The sequence below is a fragment of the Diorhabda carinulata genome, chromosome 4 (genome assembly GCF_026250575.1).
Source record: "Diorhabda carinulata isolate Delta chromosome 4, icDioCari1.1, whole genome shotgun sequence".
In the NCBI taxonomy this organism is placed as follows: Eukaryota; Metazoa; Arthropoda; class Insecta; order Coleoptera; family Chrysomelidae; genus Diorhabda; species Diorhabda carinulata.
Window position 1 is genome coordinate 11,042,915 of NC_079463.1, and position 24,087 is coordinate 11,067,001.

General features: G+C 31.7%; 1 protein-coding gene across 2 annotated transcripts in view; it reads right to left on the reverse strand.

Moving 5' to 3' along the window:
• LOC130892478 (zinc finger homeobox protein 4) overlaps positions 1–24,087 on the reverse strand; it is a 169,551-nt gene that overhangs the window by 122,849 nt on the left and 22,615 nt on the right. For both annotated transcript variants that reach the window (XM_057797917.1, XM_057797918.1), the window contains exon 2: positions 8,959–9,080. The gene's annotated coding sequence lies outside the window, so the exon portion shown is untranslated. The remainder of the gene's footprint in view (positions 1–8,958; positions 9,081–24,087) is intronic.

Here is a 24,087-nt window from a genome sequence, read left to right on the forward strand (position 1 = left end):
GAAAAAAAAGTAAAGTTCTAGCCTAAAAATAACGGTTCTCTCCAGTGTCGGAATATATTTGTGATTTTTTGTTTTTTTCTTAATTTTTTATAAACTTTTGTGTTTTTTGCTTGTTTTTTGTTTATTTTTAATAGGAGACCTGGTAATTGGGGGTGGGTACAGCTGGAGCTGCGTTATTTGGATGGTCAACCGGTGCACAAGGTTACAAGAAAACCGAAGATAATCTGCGACACCAACGATTCGATGTTTCATTCATAATTTCTTTTTGCACATTCCACCAATCTTTTCAAATGGGAATGGGAAGCTTCAAATGGGGAGTTTTAGGCCGCCTATCTTTTGGAAAGTTTGAACATGGTATTCGTTATTCACATTCACTTATATTTTTATAAATTGTACGCCGTAACTAAGTTAAAATTTGGCAAAATTTAAGTGTCATCTTAAAATCTGTGTTTTCTATGGCAACTAGATTCGAAGTTATTTGGAATTAAATTGTAATGTATATTTGTACAACTTGGGGATGTCAAAATCATATAATAATCCTTTGAAAGCACTTGCAATCATAATTATCGTAACATTTATATTGAAAATTGTTCGTAAAAGAACTTGAGTTGATTTATACAACATCTGTCTACACTCGTAGTGAATTTCATACTATTTCCTCATTTCTTTAGTTATTATATAACGTAATTTGCATAGTAATATCAATTATGTCAGGATTATATTTGTATTAAAAATCATCCATTTTATCAATGAAAGTTTGTTGTAACGCTACAATATTTAGCACGAATTGAGCTAAGAAAAATAACTAGATCTCCACTTGATTTGTTCAAGTAAATATTGGTTAATAGATTAGTTCTAAATTAAGTATTGCGTTCCCGATCTCATTTATCCGGGAATATCATTCATTGTTGACGAATCATATTCCCCCATAGATTCCTCCATAGATCCATCGGGTTTATATCCTAAGAACACTATAGCCATTCTAATAGTTCGAAATTCATAGCTTCGAATAAAGCCAATGACTCTGTACTGGCGTGAATTGATGTGTTATCTTTTTGGAGCCGAACTTCGATTTGATCTATACTGAACACAGATCAACATATAATAGACGAGCTTATAATAATTTATGAATAAAAAACTAAGGAAAGGAGGAAAAAAGAAAATAGGATAGACAAAGAAAAATAATGAGAAGAAATAGGAGTTCTGAGTCCAGCGAAGATTAGAATGAAGAAGAACATCAATAGAATCGAAATATATTACAAAAGATAAGTGGAGAAGATGTTGCTACTTAAGTTTTGAGATGGACAAATAAAAACAAATATTTATAATTGGATATGGCTTCTTTGTTTTTCAAAATCTTCTCCATTTAGATCAATACACTTTTGCATGTGTTTGAACCAATTGTCGAAGCAGGTATCCCCAAAACATATGATTTGAACTCATCAACCGACTCTTCAGGTGTAGAATTAGGTGTTGAAATTGCGATTTATTTATGATCTATGGAGGAATCATTGGGTGTCAAACAAGGACTGTATGGCGGATGCTAAATCAATTCGATATTTTGACCATTCAAAAACTGATGTGCGAGAGCTCTCATTGTCGTGGTGGAGAATGATTCGTATTCTACGATTGATTTCCCTGATTTTTTCGAACACTTTTGGCTAACAAATGTCCAGTTATTCCGAAATAACTTCGTGCGCAAACAACTTTTGTTGGGTTTTGCTTGTCTTGAAATATCTATTCAGTCGATTCTCGTCCATTTTGGGGTTCATAGCATAGATGCATGATTTGTCGCCTGTCTTTTGAGGCACGCCGATTGCATTTTTCAGCATTTCTTTGCGCCAATCGACACGAGCTTTTTTTGAACGATTGTCAAATTATGCGGTATCCAAAACGAAAAATCTTATTGACAGCCAAATTCTTGAAAATATTGAATTAGTTCGAGATGATGCTTCATCACCAAAAGTCGAAGTAAGTTGATCGACACACTAATGTTGATTTAATCCTCGTCGAAAGTCATAGAAAATAATGTTCGCGACTGAATTCCATTTATTGACCAAAATGAATGTTTCAAGTATTTGTAAACAACTCGTACTGCACACGCTCTGATTACGTTTAACATTAAAAATATTAAACTCTGTAATGACAATGTCAGATTTGACTTATTCACATCAGCGTTGCCATATATCAAAACTTAAGTAGCAACCCTCGTAAACAAGTAATTAGGTAGATAGAGAATGTATGGAGGGAGACAAGGTCCAAAAGGAAACTAATAAAATAATTTACACATAATAAGGTTTCATATATCCTATTAAATGGATTACAAACTAAAAGTTCTTATCAAAGAGCTCCCTATGAAAGTGACAAAGAGAAAAGCCAATATTTTTATTTTTTAATTACTATTAGACATATAAACGTCAGTATTATCAACTGCTCGTTCAACATATACTTTTCAGTTAGGAAACTTATTCATTTGGTCTATTGAATCGTTGGAATAAATCCATTTTTGCCGAGCTCAGCATTAAACTACAAAGAAAAATGAAAATAACCATATATACGTGAAAAATATATTAAAGAATTTTCACAATCGGTCAACTAAATATTCTGTAAGAAAACGCGACTGGAAAGTAAATAGTCTGTAAGGCCTTTTATTCTATAGAAAAAAACATAGTAAGTTATGCAGAAAATTCTCATACATGTTCTAAGTGAAGTTACATTTTTATATTCGCGAAAATCATATGAAGTATCTTTCTTCTCTTTAGTTATTATTGCTCTTGAAACCTGGAGACGGATCAATACATACGTACAGTATTTTTTTTTGTTATTATTATAAAGCGGATTCTACGCTAGATGCATATTGCACGCATATTAAACGAATGGACTATAAAATATGAGATTAATTATCACTTGTCACTTCAAAACATCTAATTTTCAAATAAAATTCTTAATACTACGTGAAGACCTACAATTACATTCAAATTAACATCAAGTAAGTCATATTTCTATCATCCCCTTAAATTTTCGTTGCCACAAATCCGCAAACGTTGACCTAAACTAAAAAGGACACCTGGTCTGTTATTTTAGGTCGCGGGTTTCGGTAGCCTTGACGATATCGCCACCGAGATGTGGTGGAAAACTCCCCTTTTACTATCCAACTCTCTCTATCTCGCTTTAGTGCTTCACTACCCTCATTCAACGACCGGTTGCTGACCATTCATAGAATACTTTCCCTTTCGCTATTGTTGAATTCAGAACGGTCAAAAAATATTAAATGATGAGAATTTTTATGGATTCCTATGGCATGGGCTCTTTTTTTAGGAATATTTATAGTAATCGAAAGAGTCACGCTATACGAGGGTCGACTAAAAAGAACCAGATATATTTAGAAGAAAACAGCAGATATTATATTACTGAATATTATACTTCATATTCTAAAAGATTGAAATAAATTAAGTGAGTGATTCACTGACAAGTATTTCTATTTGGAATGGCGTTAACTAAACCATAACCACAAATCGTAATTCACGACCTTATTACATCTTGTATACCCTTTACCTTGTACCTCATAAAATTCTAACATTATTGTTTTTGAGTTATTGGCGCCATCGAAACTGAAATATATAAATCTCAGTATTCGGTTTTGCTCTTATGGTTGAATCGTATCTCACACTACACTACCATAACTTTCACCTTCGTAAAAATAGTTTTTATTGTTCCACTCCACCGCAAAGACCAATATCATAAATCTAAACGACGATTTTATAGAGTTCACGCTATCAGTAGACGACACAAGCTTTTGGAGAATGTAGCAAGCAAAGGGAAGATTGATATTTAACAGAAATTTGTTGAAGAAAATAACTTTTTCACTTTTTATGTTCATTAGTTGCCTTAAAATGTTAAAAATGGTTGTCGATTATTTTCGAAAACATGATTTAAATAGCGACTTCCTTTTTATTAAGAAAAAAGCATAAACTCTTCCTTAAGACCGATTGAAAATTGTTTCTAGAAATTATTTCAACTTTAGCGTATGCGTTATCTAGAGATTCAACTTTCAAAATAGCTTAATAATACATCAAATATTTGCTGTACGTATTCGTAGGAATGACCCCGGGATTGAGATCAGGTAATCTCGCTTACGGGTATCCTCATCAAGAAAATTGGGATATAAATTATCCCTTCAGTAGTTCAGATAAAATTATGAGGATAAACTTCATGAGCTCGACTAGAATCGTCTTCTAAAGTCCCTCCAAACTGTCACATGTCATGAAATGGTTTTAAAAGGCATATTCTCGATTCTGTAATAAATCCAATTCCTTACAGAACACCGCTAGCCCTTCCTAACGACATTTCTAAAAATTTAAGTTTTTCAATAAAATCTACTATTATTGCTTGCGATAGACAAATGTATTTTCCAAAAATATGATCCGAAGAAGAAGTTTTTCAGTTAATTCTTTCAAACAACTGTATTCTTTCGAAGGAAATGGGTCTGAAAACGATGTCGGGTTTAAATAATTAAATTAAATAAATTTTGCAATTTTTCGTACGTCTTACTAGTCATCATAGCGCTGATATAAATTTTTGAAAAGTATAATATTTCTTCCTACAACGCGCTAATCGCTTGCTTACGTCACCAGCGCCGATCGAGCTTCGCTCGACAAGCTACATCACCATCAACACTATGTTCTATCGTTTTACCATATTATAGCGTCATATTAGTTAGTTATTAGTATTTTTGATAGGATGTCGAAGCCTAAATCGACAAACATTCGTTATAAATATTTTATTGTACCAAAATATATCAACAACACTATAATTTCACCAAATAAAGTATTTTTAAGTATCCATGAGGAATAAAAATTACGAAAAAAATTATATGATGCAATGAAAAAGGACAATAAAAGGAATAATGTTTTATCAAGTATAAGTGTTCGGTTTTTATAAAAACTAAAAACTCATAAAACTACATCTTTAATGTAAGTTGGTTGAGATTTTTTGCTAGTTATCAGGCATCAACTAAATTAAATTAATAAAATGTAGGGATACTATAACTTGTAGAAAAAAGTTATATTTCCCTATCTCATTTTGATTATTTTGTGATGAAAATCAGACACTTTCTTCACGCGAACACCATGAATTCAACGAAATTCCAGTCGAATTCGCTTCAAATTAAATGTATTATATTTGTTTAAACTTTAACACTTTATATCTCAAAATTAACAGTTTGTTGCAATAAAACCAAACATTTATTTCTTAGCTATTTCATAAAGAAACATACTCTAACTTATATTAGAGCAAAACATAAATTTTGGGGTTTGAAATTTCTTTCTTTTGAAACAATTACCCATATGCATGCGGTTTATCGGGGAAATAATCACAAAATTTAAAAGTTTCGCTTCTTAGTCTTTTTTTTTGACAATCTCTTTTCTTATCTTTTCGCAATATGTGCAGTCTTTTATCCAGTCTTGTTTCATATGTTGAAGTGGAAGGTCTTGATCTAGCTACGAGTTGATCGACTAATCTTTTGACGGAGACAAACAAACAAAACTTCAAATGGGACAGTGGTTTCTCGTTTTTCTTTTTTCCTACACACTTTAAGCATTCATGGCAAACATCTCTAATCCCCAAAAGAACATTTTCCTCCACCACTCGAGAGATTTTCTTAGGCAACAGTATGATGATGCGTACTGATCCGCGCGATCAACACCACCCCTTGGAGCCGTGTAGTTAAAACAAATTTTTGGCTGTTCCACATTTGATCACATCCTCATACCAATCTTGTTTTTGCAATGAATCCACCGTTATCACTCAACTGCGTAACCACCCTTTTATCTTTCCAGGACAATCTCTCCTCTCTTTTTATAAGCGTTTCATTTATTTTGATCTATTTGGGTTTCTTAATGGGATAAGGTATGCCCTTGCTAATGATTTTTATTGTACACAGTTTCTGAAATTCTGAGATGCATCGGCAAACAACTTGAATTATTTGAATTTGAACATTATGCGAAACAACGAATATCAATTTTTGCACCTACTGACCGAAGGTAAAATTGAAGAAAAGAGAGATCGGAAGGAAGGAAATATCTTGGCTGCGAAACACCAGGCAGTGGACAGGACTACACGATATACAATCCTTAATACACAACGCCAGAAATAGAGAAGCCATGGTAAATGTTAGTAATGGATACGCATTGAAAGAAGAAGAAATTTTCCAAGATCATTATAAAGTAATAGCACCTTGAAAGTGTGCTATTTTTTCCAGAAATAAAAACTCATAATAATTATAAATAAGATTTATTACACAAATTAAACGTTCAAAAATGCCAAATTATTAGATTAAGATAAGAGTATTTTGATGAACAAAAGTGGAAGCAAATCCATATTATACGATCAAACAACCACCCAAGAACATTTGAATTAGTTTGGAGAAAAAATAAAATCATATGTTTGTATTCTTCATAATCTTTTCGGAAAGAGCAACGCCAAACGATTCATCATGTGGAAGGTATGGCATCATACAGAACCGTTTTTCGATCATTTGATCACTGCGATATGATAATACAAAACGCTACCTTCACTTCCAAATCAATTAACCAAAGTACAGCGAAGACAGAGAAGAAGCTTCTGATTATTCGGTGGAGTATACGTGGAATTGTTCAGTTTGGAGTGAACTGTTCAATCTGTGAATTATTGTGACTAATTCGATCGAGTGAACTAATATTAATCGAAAATTATAAGTTATTTTTTGAGATAACAATGGACGTACACCATCTCGAAGCTGATTAATTTTATGGAAACGGTTTCTTAGCAAAATTACAAAATAACTGTTAAATTATGTACATAATTACCTTGAACTATTAATGAATGTTGAACGAATATATACATGAATAAAAAATTAATTATTAGAACGTAAAAGGATAGTATTTCTTAATTATAAAGATATATTTTATTTTCTGTCCGAATGTATCAAGTATCTATTATTTTAAAATCGATGAATACATTTGAATAAATAATAAACTTCTGTGTGATGAACAATTTTGATTTATTTGACGTTCCCATAGTAAAAATAATGTTTATAAGGTCATTGTACTGGATGCAAATAAAAAAATTATAGTTGTCGGTTTTATCAGTAGAAACAATAGACTAAAATGTGTATAGCAGCTGATATATATGAATCAACAGGTAGTTTTATTTTAAAATAAAAGAGACAACTAACGGATTAATTTTATTAGGAACAAAAAATAAAATAATTTCAATTAAGTTTGAAACAGATTTGAAATTATCATTTCACTCAATCAAAAAGTTGTAGTTTATATTTAAGCGAGCGAAATCAATTTCTGGATTTTTGAGATTCTAAAAAATCAAACATTTTCAGCTCTTCGTCGGTTGTGAAATGCGTCTTCCCCACCATACAATGCCGTTTATTGCCATCCGTCAGTATTTCGGAACTCCCTCCCCACAAACTTTGATATATCCAAAGTGGTTTCTTAAAATGTTGTGGATACAGGACTTGCTGACAACGGGGATCAACTCGCTGATGAATAACGCTAATCGACATGGTCGTCTGTATTTTGATTCTCTACACCTCACACAGTTAGGAATGAATGTCCGAAAGAACGTCTTTATACACCAAGACTAGAATGAACGTTGTAGAAATCTCGTCAGGGCGAGAACTGGGAGAAAGAGTTAAGCAGCTTCTTCGGAACCTTATTTTATGGACAACCCTCGTACTTTCAAAGGACTAGAATGAACCAAATGCAACTCTTCCAATTCGACAGGATAAGGTAATCAAGAATATAGGAAACAAGACAGTTATTAACATAATTAAGATGACGTTATCTTCATTGAGAACAATTGTATTAGGAAATGTTTCAATATGTTTGTAGTTGAGGAAATTGTATTTGAAAATCGTCATGTCGATAGCCAAGAGAAAGCAAGGCTCTCAATTCTGGAATAAATTCAACAAATCTTCTCTAATGTTTCGGGTGTGAAGACTCGTACCAAAAGTCTAGGTCAAATTTGATCTATACGAAACGTCAATATTATATGTTTTTAAACGCAATTTTAACTGTAAGAAATCTAAAATCTAGATAATTTATCAACAAAACCATACAGAAAAAGTCTAAGAAATAAGAAATTATGCACAACTCGACATTGAATTAAGAGTTTTTGTGATTCGTACAACACAGCAGTTGATACAAACCCTATTATTTTGAAATATATTCAGGTATTTGTTTTGCTTTGTACAGAACAAAAATTCAAGTTAGGATCATGGGTTTTTAATTTTTGTAATCTAAAAAATTTAGTACATAAATTTTAAAAATACTCAAAGCATTATACAAAATTTTAAGTTGAATCGCTTACTACTAAATTCAAGTATTTCCAATTGAATTTCAATGAAAAAAATGATTTTTGGCAGTGAATTATACGATTTAAGAAGTCCATAAAATGTGGATATTGGATAATATTAGTGATGAAATGATTAAAAGTCATAGTTTATGACTTTTTAGTATGACATGTTCCTAACATACGAGGGCTGCTACTTAAGTTTTGAGATAGACAAGTAAAAAAAATATGTATAATTGAGAATTGTTTTTTAAAATATCATGGTGGTGGAGAATGATTCGTCTTCTGCAATTGTTTTCCCTGATATTTTTGAACACATTTAGCAAACAAATTCTGATGTACCATTCAAAATTGAACGATCTACGTTGATTTCAGAAAATCAACAAAACACTGTGGCTTATACAAATGTAATTTCGTACGGCAATACTGAAAGTATAACTTGAAAAAATATTTTAACTCTCTACTAGAAGATGTGATACGTTTAAGGATTACGAACGCCTCTTCATTTTATTACTCTCTCATTAATAATAATAGACTATTCCTAAATCCAATCCGCTACTTTCTTTTATTAATTCATTATAGTGAAAATAGAAAAAAAACATCAGATGGAATTACCTGTAAATTTCGGCATGTAGAAACAATAATTCTTTTGAACTCTTCTTAAGCAGCAAAATCTTGACACAATTGTATCTGTCTTAAAATTTTTGTTGCGTTAATCCTTTGTACCGATGAAATAACTGAAATTAAAAAATACTATGTCAAAAAAAAGAAGACGAACTTGTCGGTATAAAGCATGGTACAATGATTTTTCCTTTTTTTAAAAAAATGGTGAAGGCTCATGGCGGAGGAACCTGAGATGACGCTGACATGATTAATACGTTTTTTTTGGTAAAATACCATTCATATTCATTCAAATGAATGAAATCCTCCTAGCACTGGAATCCAAATACCAAAATTCGCCTCTCGAAATATTCCAAAGAATTTGGTAGGCCATGACTCACGATAAATTAGAGGATACCAAGAACGACACTTTATCCCCATTATGATTGTCCTATTGTGTAAACGTTTTATGTACCTGAATTACAGTGTTGCCGGAATTATATGAAATATGAACTGCTTGATCAGTCGATTAATAATCAACAGTAGATGGAATGTGAATAAGGATTATTTATTCTTGATCATTTTTATAATTATGAGGATTCCCATTTATATATACGTTCATCTTTCAACTTCTATTTTAATTACAAGGTTTATTATTCACTTGAAGATGTCAGTTACAGTACGAGGGATGTAAAAGTTTTCGACTTCAATCCGAAGCCATATTGTATGTTTAGTTTCCATTTAATCCGCGTATAAGTAAAAATTTTTCTGAAAATAGGATAACAGAGTATCAAGATGTCGTTGAATATTTGTGTCTGAAAAGCAATAGGTCTCTACAAACGAAAATGGAGTTAGATACTGTGTTATAAGACTCTGCATTATTATTTCAAATACAGTTTTGGTCAGGAAGTCCAAAAACTGCAGTAAACAGCAAGAAAATATCGATAAAGTTCACCAAATAATATTGGGAAACCTTTAGATTAATGTTGAGAGATACTATATTGAAATATGACAACTTTGATGTGAGTATGTTGAATCTGACAATGCGATCATGAAATTTCACATTTTGAATGGTGAACATACATAGAACGTGTTGTCATACGAGTGTTGTTTGAGTTGTTCAAAGATAGTTGTAAATTTTCGTGCGATGATTTTCTATGACTTTCGATGTGAATCAAACTTCGACTTTTGGTGATGAAGCACCATCTCCAGCCATCGTCTTTCGCTGGTCGCACTTCACTACAGGATGAATTTTGTGAAGGTCGTCCAAAATCAGCTGTTGTGCCAGAAAACATCGATGCTGTTCGTAAACTGCAAGATCGTCATGTGACATACCGTGAGTTTAAGGCTTTGCCAGAAGACGAATCATTTTTATCAGTACAAAGTGAACTCTCACACATCAGTTCAAAAAAAAACATTTTTGAATAGTCAAAACAAAACATCGAATTAAAGGGTCATCCGTCGTTAAGACCTTGTTTAGCACCTAATGATTTTGTCTAATTATCGCAGATCAAAAATATATGACGAAGTTTTATTTGTCACTCAAAACTTGAGTAGTAACCCTCATAGAATAGGCTTTCAGCATATTAAAAATGCCCTATATTTACTGAAGAGTTATGCGATTGTATGTTATTCGCCGTTGTTTGCCCAATTGGACCAAAAGCGCATTCGAATAAACATTTTCTAATCCTAATTGACTCAGTTTATACTGAATTTTTAACATCATTTATAATAAAGATCTGTCCCTGCTAAGGGCGGACCCAGGGTCTTGATAAACGGGGGGTCATTAGTATTAGGACGAGTCCTATCCCAGAGACATGACATTTTAAGCCTTTATCCACAAAATATAAGTTAATTACGTTGTTTTTGACAGCATAATAATGACGAATTTCACGCCATTTGTACTTTAAACCTCAATTCCTCATCGACTTTGAATCGTATATCACAACGCCCTTTTATAAGAAACAAAAAACCAAGTTAATTAATCAGGGTTTAAGAAGGGTCATGAAGCCCATGACCCTCCCCGGATCCACGCTTGGTCACTGCACTGGTAAACGAAAAATTGTTAATACACCTTTCCAAAGGTCCACAAACCCATCTTATCCATGAGTCCGATTGTAGCCTCGATTGGAGCACCAACGGAACAAATTGCACAATTTATAACAAATATTTTAACTAAAGTATATTATTTAAATGACGATTATTTTGTGAATGATTCATTTGATATTTCTAATCAATTCAATATAATAAAACTTCCAGATAATCACGTGTTGGCTAGCCTAAATGTCGTTTCACTTTTCAGGAATGTATACTTAGAAGCTTGCCTAAGATCTATTGATAAAAACTGGGAATAGATCAGTAACTATTGCAGTATAAATAAGAATTCACTTTTAGAATTAATATCATTTCTTTTCATAAAACACATATTTTCTTTTAATAAAAAAATTCACAAATAGACTTTTGGTACACCAATAGATGTCTCGATGTCACCTCTCCTGGCATCCTATGTCGTGGACGATGTATTAGATTTAGTTATCTCTATACTTTCTTTTAAACCCTTTTTCATTAAAAAATATGTTGCTGATATTATCGTCTCCATACCTAGTAATGGTTTAAACGAAATCTTAGATACAGTTATGACCCACACGTCCAATTCACAATAAAAGTAGAAGACAACAACCATTCCGTACCATAGCATAAACATTCTATAAAAAAGAATTTGATAAAACAAATGAAAAATAGAATAATAAAAATCTCTAGCTCCATTTTCCATAAGCATCCATCTAAACCTCTATTAAGCTTCCTCAACGAATTGGCAAAAGACTTCTTCTACAACTAGAGTACCATCTTCAAAAGTGTGTCGAAAAAACTGAAAACTGTATGCATGAATTAATGAAATGAAATAGTTGATATAAACTTTGTAATGAAGGAAGATGTGTGGGACTCGACGTATATCTCTGTGATTTTAGAAGGGATTTGGCAACAGCGCGGGCTATCGCCAGCGGTTACACACACACATCCACCAACGCCGGAGAAACTATTCTCGTTTTCTGCAGCGATTTTGTTTGTTATCTGTTTGATTTATTATTGTTGATTTATTTATGTCTAAGCAGGTGGGCAACTGATTTTCATTTGTTTTTCATTATAGAGTATCGCTATCATTAAATTAATATATAAACGTTCGAAAGTACTGCGGAGAGCAGTCTCAACGAGGGATTATTGAATTAAACGCAATAAATTATACGATGAAATGACACATCTTATGTGTGCCACTTCAAGTTCTGTGTCGGTAGTTAGTTTACCGGTTTTTGTGAACATACCTACGGTATCGAAAGGTATAATGTAGTTTATAAATATAACAAGTTTAGTTCTATATACGAGGGAGTGTCACTAGAACTCAAGTAATCAAGTATTTTGAGTACAATAATCTTATAACGGTGTTCATAATTCACCACATGGTATATTCAACGACTTTAATTAACGTTTTGAAAAGGTTTTTATCATCATCATTGTTTTAAACAATCGTTTTGCACATACTTATGATAACATCTTGGAATCTAGTCGGGAAACTTTCAATTTTTTGTTGTGAAGTAAGTCTAAAAGTTCATCAGTAGATTTGTTTGTAGAATAATTGATTTTTAAGTCAAAGACTGGCGACCATACAAACAATTTATCTTATTACAAAGTACTGGGTATATATACTTTGACTCATCACTCCATAACACTTTCTCCCAATCTTCTTGTGCCCAATTTTTATTTTCTTTAACCCACGCCACCCTTCCATAATGGCCAGCTTATCTCAATCTTCTTTTCACTGTAGAAGTACTCAAAGGCAGATTCATTGATCTGAGCTGCTATCTCCAGGCTCATGAGTCGTCGATCACGTTTACTTTTCAATACAATACGTTTATCTTCAGCTATTTTCATCGCCAAAACTTCTGGTGGATGCATATTTTTATTGTTGTAGTTCTACGTACGTCGAGGTATTTTTAATTCGTTAGTAATGATACGGTTATTTTTGCATATGAAGACTTGCGGTTTCAACCGATAGTTTTACCCCCGTAGATTTACAAGTCTGAATTCCACAAAAAAGATATCTTGGTCCAAAAAATATAAATCACAGCACGCTCTTGACTCTCACTTGGCTAATTGGGACTAAACTACAATCATGAACACAGAAAAGATTATTTGATTATTCACAGCTAAATAATATTAAACAAATCAGCCGGTATTTGAAGTTTTAACTTGGCGCAATCGCCAATAAAATATAAAAAAACGTATCAAGTAAAAAATTTAAGGACACTATTATTTTTGGTTTCTAAGACACCTTTTCGACCATCACTTCACAATAAGAGAAGTTTATTATATTGAAATTTACTAAATGTTTTATGAGGTGCTTCAGATTTAATATTCCATTACTTTCTAAATCGGAATGACCTTAAACAAACGACTTTTGACTGTGTAGAACTGAAAGGCGTTAAAGAGAAAATTTTCAACGTGATTAATTGATGGGAAAATAATCCCTTAATTGATTCCACAAATGTAAAAATATCAATCAGTTCTCGTGACTCAGAGTTGAGAGTACTAACACAATCTCTTGCTACTTCATTTATCGCCTGTCTTATTAGAAAGTGATATGTATGAGAACGTTGTACATTGCGATATACACAAAAATGTGTGTAAATATCAACGCTCTTTTCACAAAGTTAACTGTTAATTAACGACTTACATAATCTGAATAAATATATCAGAACATATCCTGAGCGAATAACTGATACATCATCATAAAGCTGATTTTTAGATTTTACATTTCTAAAAAGGTTAAATAAACGATTATTTATATGGAAATATTTGTTGAAATCCCAATCAGAACATTTTTATAATATAATTTGCAGAAAATTTACTCAAATCTCGAGTTTGAGTGATTAAATATTTTTTCCACGAATTGAATATCTTGGAATTTATTATTTTCTTAATTTTCAGTCATAATTGTCCTATCTACAATCTAATTATTCTATTTTTTGTGCTTTGAACATTTCTAAATGTTGAAAAATATCATTTTATTGAAATTAATACAAGGTTTCATATCAGATTCTTTTTGAATGATTCCCACGTCACATTTGTGAACTTTTCTACAATTTTTGTGACTTTTCTACAACATATCACACGGTTTTTTTGTCCTTGCGTCACATAGTGACCTTTAATTCTTTCATACCTAACTTATGTAGTTACCACAGAGAGAAGATACCTTCTAATCCAGTCAAATTAGATTTTGTTTAAAAGAAAATTTAATTTTTTGATAACATTCACTTCTTATGGTGCATTTAAAGTACAATTCTTTAAGAGGGTTTTACCACGTGTCAATTTTACCTCCTTTTACTTTAATAATTAGTTTTGAAGAAAACCAACTCGGTTTTTACTTCCATTGAAGTGTTCGCCCAAACCATCCAGGAACCTCCTCCAAACGCTACGTTTTCTTTAAGTTAAAACGCGCGAATCTTTCTCCAGCTTTTCTGTAGATTCGTTTTCTTCCAGTCCAATTCTCTAGGAAATAGAAGTTTAGATGCCTTAAGTCTTCTGACTATCCAGCTACTTCTCGCGTTGGGAGTAAGGTAGATAACCTTTTATAAGAGTCAGTTACCGCTGTTTTTTTCGAGAAAACTTCTTTTATATATGAAAGTTAATTTGAATATTAGTTTTATCTCAAAATAAAGAATTTCCACTCTGAATACGGTGAAATAAACAATATAAACACCATTTTTCACAGTATCTATGTATTAGTGTACTGAATATTAAAAAAAATGTGACATCCATATTAATTTTTCTCAAAAATCAAATTTCTTGAAATACCTGCATAGATTCGATTAATTCAACAAGCTGTCTTATTAGAAATTGATAAGTTTGGTCCAATATTGATGTAAATATCTCTGTATATCCGTAGAAGTCTCGTTCTCAACATTGGAATGCGTAGGTAGAGAAACATTGTTAGTTAACACCATAGGTGTTCGAAATATTTACAGAATATTATTCAGAAGAATATAAAAGAGTAAATTAATTTAAGATGAGTCATTGGCATATCAGAAAAAACGCATAAATTTAAGACCACACACACAAAAATTTGTTTTTGGTTATTATCATTATGAATAATAGAATCAAACTTCAAATGAAATACATTAAAAAATCAAGACTGATGAATACGAAGTGCAAGAAGTGATACAATTCAGATGAAAAATAATAGCCTAAAAAGAAATGTGAGTCAATTAAGACGAAAGAAAAATATATTTCACAAAGAAATAAATCCTACGGTTTACATCTACTTTTTATCAGAAAATGGTGACGTCAATGCCTCACAGAGATCGTTCACGTTAGAAATGACAAATGACAATTACTGGTTGTTTGACACATGACACAAAACGCATACAGAACACATTATAGTTAACAGATGATGTTTTGTTTCTAAATCAGCAAAACTTGACACATATACGCTATTTTTTACTATAATAGAATGTAGCTTACAAAAAATGCACTTTGAAGGCGTGGCGTTAACGAAATGACACGTTCAATTAGTAACAGCTCTCTCCAAAGAGTTCGTGAAGATGTCCATGTCTCACAAAATATAATAAAAATCACGTTATAAATGACAATGACTTGTTTGACACAAAACACATAATAGATGACACAGAACCCGTTATGGTTGAAATATGTCGTTTTGTTTCTGAATCACCAATTTTGATACAAATTCTCTGGTTTCTACTATAATAAAATGCCGTGAACAAAAAAACATTGTAGAAGTGTGGAGTTAATGAAATAATACGCTCAGTTGGTTCTTCAACGAGTACATGAAGTCGTGAAGACTTACTGATGTCACGTCAATGCCACACAGAGGCCGTATAACATAAATCACCTTAGAAATGACAAATGACAATTACTTGTTGTTTGACACATGACACAAAACGAATAATAAATGATACAGAACACATTATAGTTGACAGATGACGTTAATTTTCTAAATTAGCAGAATTTTATACAAAAACGCTATTTTTACTACTGTGATACTGTGCTGCTAACATTTAGTCGATAACAGCGTTCTCCAATGTGTTTTTGAAGATTCTATAGAGAAGAAAATGACCCATGGAGTGAGTTTTGTTTTGGAATAGAAATACGGAGGTAGATGTTTTACTTTTTATATTAACCTCGTATAATACTCTCGATGTACATTTTTCGTTAGTGCAGATGCGTGTTATACAAAATTTATGGGAATATTAATGAAAAGATTGATCATAATAGACCACACTTTTGAAAAATAGTTATTCACACATTATTGTATACAAGAATAATGAAAGAAATGACTTAAAATTGCATTAATTGTAATTGTATTCACCTCTTGAGGCTATATTTGTATAGAATGTTGTGAACAGCACGTAGATACATTTTTTGTGGGATAGATTCAAATTTTCTGGATTTAACATTGCTTCTCTAAGAATAATTTGCTCCTCTTTTTATTTGAACCAGCTGCATCATTTAATTCAGATTTAGTAGAAATTAATATTAGATTATACTATTATGAAAATTAAATGATCATTAAGATATATTGAACCGCAAGAATGCAGTTATCATAGAAAAAATCTACTGAATAGACTATAATGCTTTCTTAGCCACCCGATTTTCTGTATTCAGTCTCAAGTGACTATTTCTAGATTCTAAATCAAAAGCAATAAGTTGAATTGTGTTTTTATTCGAGCCATGTGATTATCTAAAAAAACAAATATTCATTTTGCTAACATATAATAGAAAAATATGAAGAATACTTTTGAATATACTACACGCCACTGTCTTAGGCGAAATTTATTTGCTTAACAGTTAATCTCGGGCGTTTTATTAGTGTCATTAAATTCTTGAACTCTTACCAAACCCTACATAAGTAATTATAAAATGGTAGGTGAAGTAATAATAACATATGAGCTATAAATAACATTTCTTCTTTATGAATAAATTATTGCGATGTAACAGGACCTTGCAGTTTAGTGTTTAGAACGTGAATTTCAGTAATTATAATTGAAAAATACAGAAAAAAGTATTTTCTCTCAACAATTTGTATAAATGAAGGCATAGACGTTCCTATAAACTATTTTTCTTACACTCAAATTATATGAGCTCTTATTGAGAACATTCGAAAATGTACTGCTTTTTAACTGACATATGACTTAACTGGAGTTAGCTACATACACTTTTTATCAACAACATCAGCACAACAATTCATTCTAATAATTCATTCCAGTGGTTTCTGTAACAGGCATCTGTCCACGAGTATTCTGTTTCAAGAATCTACTATGACTTAGCAAATGTATCTTCGGCCTTTGAGCTTTCTTTTCTTGTTGATTTGGTCTGGATTCTTCATCCCTCCGCAAGACGTGACTCACTTATGTACTTAAATATGTCTTTCTTCTTGTACAAAGTGACATCTGCTTGAGTTTTCGTTTACTAGATCATATTATTTACTTGGAATTCAAGATTTCTTGCTGCGTAGCCCTCTACCAGAATTGGGCGTATGAGGATTTTTAGATACAAATCTTGGTTAGGTTAGGCATGATAAGTTCTTCTACTTCTTCTTCTTCTTCTTCTTCTTCTTCTTCTTCTTCTATTTTTTCTATAGGCGATTCTGCCTGTTTCTTTCTTTTGTTGTGCGTTTAAGTTATATATATAATAACATGTGAACCACGTTTTTTAATCTAACTCTGTCAAAGGCTTTTGTCAAGTCAAGTCATTTAAGCAAATGAGCTTTCTCTTGGATTTGTTTAGTTACAAATACTGCGTCTGTACATGATCTCCTACTTCTAAAACCTTGTTGTTCATCCTCAAAAGATATTCTTTGATTTATTAGTTGGATTAAAATTTTGATTGTCATTTTTAGAGTGGTATTTGCATGATAGCTTCTGTTCGTAGATATTATTATATATTTCACTTTTTCGGTATCACTTTCTCTATTCATGTTAGTTTTGTCTCTAAATTTGACTCCTATGTTGCTGTAACTAAGGGAGTGGGTACGAAAAATCCGAAAGTAGGTGTTATGAATTGTTTCTCATAATTTGGTAATTGTTCCAAGTGTGAACCTTGTTAAGAGTTTAGTTTCAAGTATGGAAAATCTTAAAGAAAACGAACGATTTAAAATGATTGCCAAGTTTTATGAAGAAGATTAAGATCCTAAAGAATCGATTTTTAAAAATGGGAATAGTCCGACAAACATTTTGTTGGAGCTAAGTCTAAGCTAAGTCTAAGACTGTTTCTTATGTGTCTAAACTGAGACCAATTGAACGTTTTTGGCAAAATTTGGATCTGTCAAGAATATTCTGGAGGTCGGGACATACTTTTTCAAATTAATGTAGATGGTGAATCTCTACAATCAACAGATTTGTATATCGGTAAATATTTAAAAAAAAGCTGCATATTATTGGAACATTATAGAAAAATGGGCCTCCACAGCGCTATTTCAACTGCCAAATAATTGGCCAAAAAATCGAAATTGGGCCAATAGATGAAAATACCCATGATGAGCCTCTGGGAAAAAATTCTTTGGTCTTGGATTATACATCGGTGAGAGATGATTTTGATTCCCACTGAGTTACTGAGTTACGCCTAAATACAAAATTTATATTTATAGGAACCGAAGTTCTAGAAGCCACCTCTGGTAAATGCATATAAATCAGTACAGTGCATATATTTTCTTGCACGATAGCGATAAAAATCTTAAAGGCTGCAATTATTGCGTGTGAAGCATGTAACATGCATGTCTTAATCCAATTAAATAAATATTAAAGGAAACACCGCTAAGAAAGAGCGTACTTTACCATTCCATATATTACGATTTTTGTTTTTTCTTTCTATTTTTGATTTGTATACAAATTAGTCGATTCTTCAACAAAATTAGGAAAGATCTTATATTATGTTGGGACACTTCGGTTTTGGACGCAAGAATTATTACAAATAATCAACAGAATTTATCTGTATTTATCATCAAAGATAATTTATGAACGATTCGTGTTATAATTAAATAACTGTACTTTCACCAGATGCAACAGACATGGTGGCACCCTCTAGCGATAAAGAACAAATTCTATCTTGAACTACAATGCTAATTTGCATAAAATATAATAACTTAATTTTATACATGATTACGAACAAATGAGAGACATCGTGATTCTATGGAATTAGATATTCCTTCTCAATTATTTATACAGTGAGGATGATATTTTTATTGTAAGTTTCGGTATCTGAATTCTGAGTTGCAGCAATTTTTCCTGTTTCCTAATTTTAACGTTTCACTTGAAGAAAAGATATTTTCCGACAAAGACGTACGAGGGTGGTTAGAGTAGTCTGTTACGAAGCGTGGAGAAGAACCGGGACGCATAACCTCGCTTTTTAGAATACTTATAGCCATGAGCAAAAAGGATGTACCAGTTTATGTTGCGCAACGCATCATTCTTCATTTTTTGGTTAAAGATAAAGTAAAATCCGCGGAAGTATGTCGAAACTTCTGGGAAGATTGCTAATCCAAGACTCAAGTGTATAAATGATGTTTCGCTTTCCAAAAAGGTCTAGAAATGGCGGGAAGCTTGCGCCCGAGAACAAGTCTTACCGATGAGAATGTCAACGCTGCAAAAAAAAACTCATTTTGGGAGACCGACGCAGGACTGTACGTGAAGAATTGGGAATCAGCGTAAGTAGTATCGAGCAAATAATTTATGTACGGCAAAATTTCAGCCAGATGGGTGCCAAGACTTTTGCATTTTGAGCAGAAATTCACACGCTGCGCAGGTCATATAGCAATAGAAATCACAGAACTAAAGTAAGGGTGTCAATTTAAATGGAATAATTTTTTTCTAACCAGAAGTATTAGAAAAAATTCGGAAAACATCATGATTAAGAGCTAATTTGGAACTATCCTAAAATTGATGCCGAAAGATTTATTGTTCTTCCCATGTATAAAACCTGAATCTGATAGTAATTTCTGACTATAAAATATACGAGATTTGAAACTACTGTACTTATTTTTCATTGATATAGTTCCAGGATATTCTGAATACAATTGGTCTTTAAATATGATACAGAAATATAATGAAAAGTTGGCCGTATTGTGGTCACTATAACTTTCTAATAATTAGCGCTATTACGTAAAGTTGGAATTCTATCTAAGATTACGGTTGATTTTTCCAAAAAAGAAAATTTGGTAGAAGATGATTTATGATCCAATTATTGAAACCTATCAAATTACAGTGAATGATCGAACATTATTCAATTAGGAATAAACTAGATAGGCAAAGTTCATTACATAATTTCTTAATATTCTGATGGGCTTTTAACAAGCCCTTTCTGAAACTTAACCCCAAATGAACGGTTATGTCATGCAAAAATCGTTTCACTAATGTTTTCTCATTTAAGGGTAGTAGAGTATATTTTTTTATGATTTATGTTCGGTTAAGCGATTATCTAATCAATATTTAACATTTTTCTAATTGAAGAACAGCTTAAATAACAAAAAACAATTCAAATATGGTCAGTATGATCATCATTTGTCACACACAATCATCAACATATGTTATAATAGCTGTCTTTAAATCTGAAAGCCGGTACGCGATTTTTCATCAACCCCCAATGCTAATGAGCCCCGTAATAAGTAGTTTTCTTGAATAAACCACGGAAAAACATCTCAGTAAGGATGTAAGACCTCAGGTTAGCCTTTTCCTCTTGAATATATACGCATTTGTTCATTTGCCCTGCTTTAATATGACTAGAATTGATAATTAAAACAGCAGAAATAATAAATAGAAAGAGGAGTATCTAGAAATTATAGACCTGAACAATCCATACAAGAATTCGAAGGAAACAACTAGTATGACGGGGTCAACTACCAGGATAGATAACTCCGTACTAGTTAAGAAAATTTGGGAAAGAAGCAGGAGAAAAGGAAAACACAAGCATAGAAGGACAAGACATGGATCGAAGCGAAAAATTTGTCATAAGATGGAAAGAATTGGGAATGAATTCGTTAAATAGTATTGTTACAATATTGTTATAATTGACGAAGAGCTACAAGTCAATAAAATCATAGTACAAAGAAATGCCGGCTAGGACAGGAAGTCCCGATATCTACCAAGTTACTTATTCTTTCATTGGAAGACGTCCTCAAAGAACTGTCATGGAACCAAAAGGGGAGGATAAGAATTAACGAACCCCTCCAATCTCCACCTTATTGACAATATAGTGTTAATGTTTAAAGAACTTAACAGGACAGAAAAAACATTGATGATTATTGATATAACAACAGACATAATCATAAAACAGATAGAGAATTTGTTTTAACTCGGGCAGTATTTGGTTATATCATAAATGACAGAACTAACGACTTACAGTGAAAAATATCTGTATAGTAGCTGGAAACAATGACATTAAAAAAATCTCGATTGAAAATGGTAGAGTACAATGGAGAGAACCATGTAAGAAACGCTGTTTTGATGATATCAAGATAATAATAGAATGCGAATGATACATGAATTTTGTGGAAAATATGGATGGATGGATGGATTTGTTACGTGATATAGGATTAGAGAAAATCTGAATTTGAAGCAACTGTTTCCTGTTGAGAATTGAAGCACATGTTTTAGTGAAAAAGATACCACTAAGAGTTTTAGAAGTTCAGAAGCATTCATGTAGTTAATTTGTTCTCTTAAAGTCATTAAACTATTCGTATTTAACACTATTTGACTTAACAGATTGTTGCAACAATTCACAATGTTTGATGATCATTTACGTCATAAAATTAAATGGGATAAAAATTTTATTTAATAAAAAATCATCAGAACGTGAAATTATAATTAAAATGTTAATAATTATCATTTATATAATGACATTTAACTTTTTGACACTATAGGATTATTAATTATAATATTGTAAGAAACAAATCACTTTAATTTTTATGCAAATCATGATATTAAAATATTAATTACCTCATATTATAGTGAATATGAAAGAATTTTGTCAATTTCGATTGGATATGCCGTGATGGGTTAAAAAAAGCGTATTTTACAACACCTGCTTTTTTTGTTCCACTAGTAATTATACTTAATTAATTTCTGAACCGATCGTGATGAGGAAATAATTTTAGTTTGACCATGAAGTTATAAATTTTGTTGTTTAAAATTAAATAAACCAGTAGCTGTAAAAAACGAGGTTTTTAATATACTATGTCCCATGATTCGTTATTAAATTTGAGAATAACTGTTTATATGGGAAAATATAGAGGTTATACGAACGAGGGTTGCTGCTTAAGTTTTGAGATATGAATATATGTCAAATCTGACAACGCATCTTAGAGTCCTATTTGAGTACTTTAAACATTTTCGTGCTGTGACTCGCAAAACAACAAAAACGTTTTTGAACAGTCAAAACATTGAATTGATTTGTTTTCCGCCGTTCAGTCACCCCATGATTTCTCCTTATTGTCGCATGTTAAAAATAAATTGCGAGGTCAACGTTTTTCTGCACCTGAAGAAGCGGTTGATGCGTTCAAATCACATGTTTTGGAGGTATCTCTATAGCAAACTTTAGTAGCAACCCTCGTATCTATAAAACAATTCTAAAGGAGTTCGAACTTGCTCACTTTAATCCATTGATAAATGAGATCAAAATATGACGGTTGTTTAAGAATTTCTATAAACAAACTAATTATCTTTATATAGTGCAGTCAAATTAGCTCTGAAAATAGTAGTGATGTTACAAAAATTAAATATAGAGTTAAAAACTGATACGAATAAGGTTGATAACACCATTACAAATGAACACTAATAAGTTGTCGTCCTTCTAAAATTAATTTTATTTAAGTACATAGGTTTTATGATATAATTAGTTTAGAGAAAAAGTTGTAAACCATACACTTATCTATAAAGAATGTTCTTATAATTTTTTTTGAGACATACCGTTTTTAATGTCTAGCTATTCTAAAAATTTGAAGAAAAATATTTAGAAAATAAATAAGAGTTCAAAACAAAAAATTGCGTTTTTGCATTTTATAAAAACAAAAAAGTGAAAATTAATAATGAAACTACCTGCTTAGGTAATTTCCTATACAGATATTTCATTTAAAATAAAACGTGTCTTACTACATTGTTAAGATCAACTTTTCAATACCTTTTGCGCGTATACGAGGTGTGGTTATTTAATAAGACTGGTGATATAAAATATTTTATTTAGAGACTAATTATCACAAAAACCTTTTTCCTCCCCCTCCTCTATCTTTTAGTCTTTTTAGTCAGTCATTCATTTTTCTTATCGACCATTTTGGAAACACTAAAACCACTTAAAGACACGTGGACGCGACAGATATTCATACACTTCTTTCAATAAATTATAAGTTTCAGTTTTTCCAAGTTTCATGTGAAATTAAACCTAACCTTTAACACATGCGTACTTTTTTTAGCAGCGGTAAACTCCTTACTTATTAGTCGCACCTCGTATTATCCAAAGTTTCCAACATTTTTTCTCACTACTTTATACAAGCTACGAAATGTTTGATTGTTGCACGTGTACCATGTTAACCATATATCATCAGAAAAATACGATAAAACTAGATTTGATCAAATTTAAAAATCTGTTGATGCTAGTTTTAAGGCTGGAAAAAAAATCTTGTTGTCTGCTTTAGGCTTGTAGGATAAGAAATTTTGCAAAATTGGAACAAAGGATGACTCATGCTTTATTATCTGGGTCTCGAGGTTCTGAAGGGAAATATTAGATCGAGAAGATATGCCTATTCAAATCTTTGATATCTCATTTTTTAAGCATATGTTTAGTGTTTCATCGTAGATATTTGCTGATACACACTTCTTATAAAGATCGATGTTCTGTACCCACGCATATCTAAATCAGCTAATCTAATAATATTAATGTAATAAAATGGAGCAATTGAAGGTAACGTCGAGGTTTTTCCAATTTTTGAAGTTTTTATTAAATAACAAACCGTATAATAGTCAAACTATTTGCCAATATAATTGAAATAAAAAAATAATTCGCCGTGAAATATTGAAATAATATATTGGTTATTCAAACTATTAATTCCTATATAATAAGAAAAATATTATACAGTGTATTACGCAA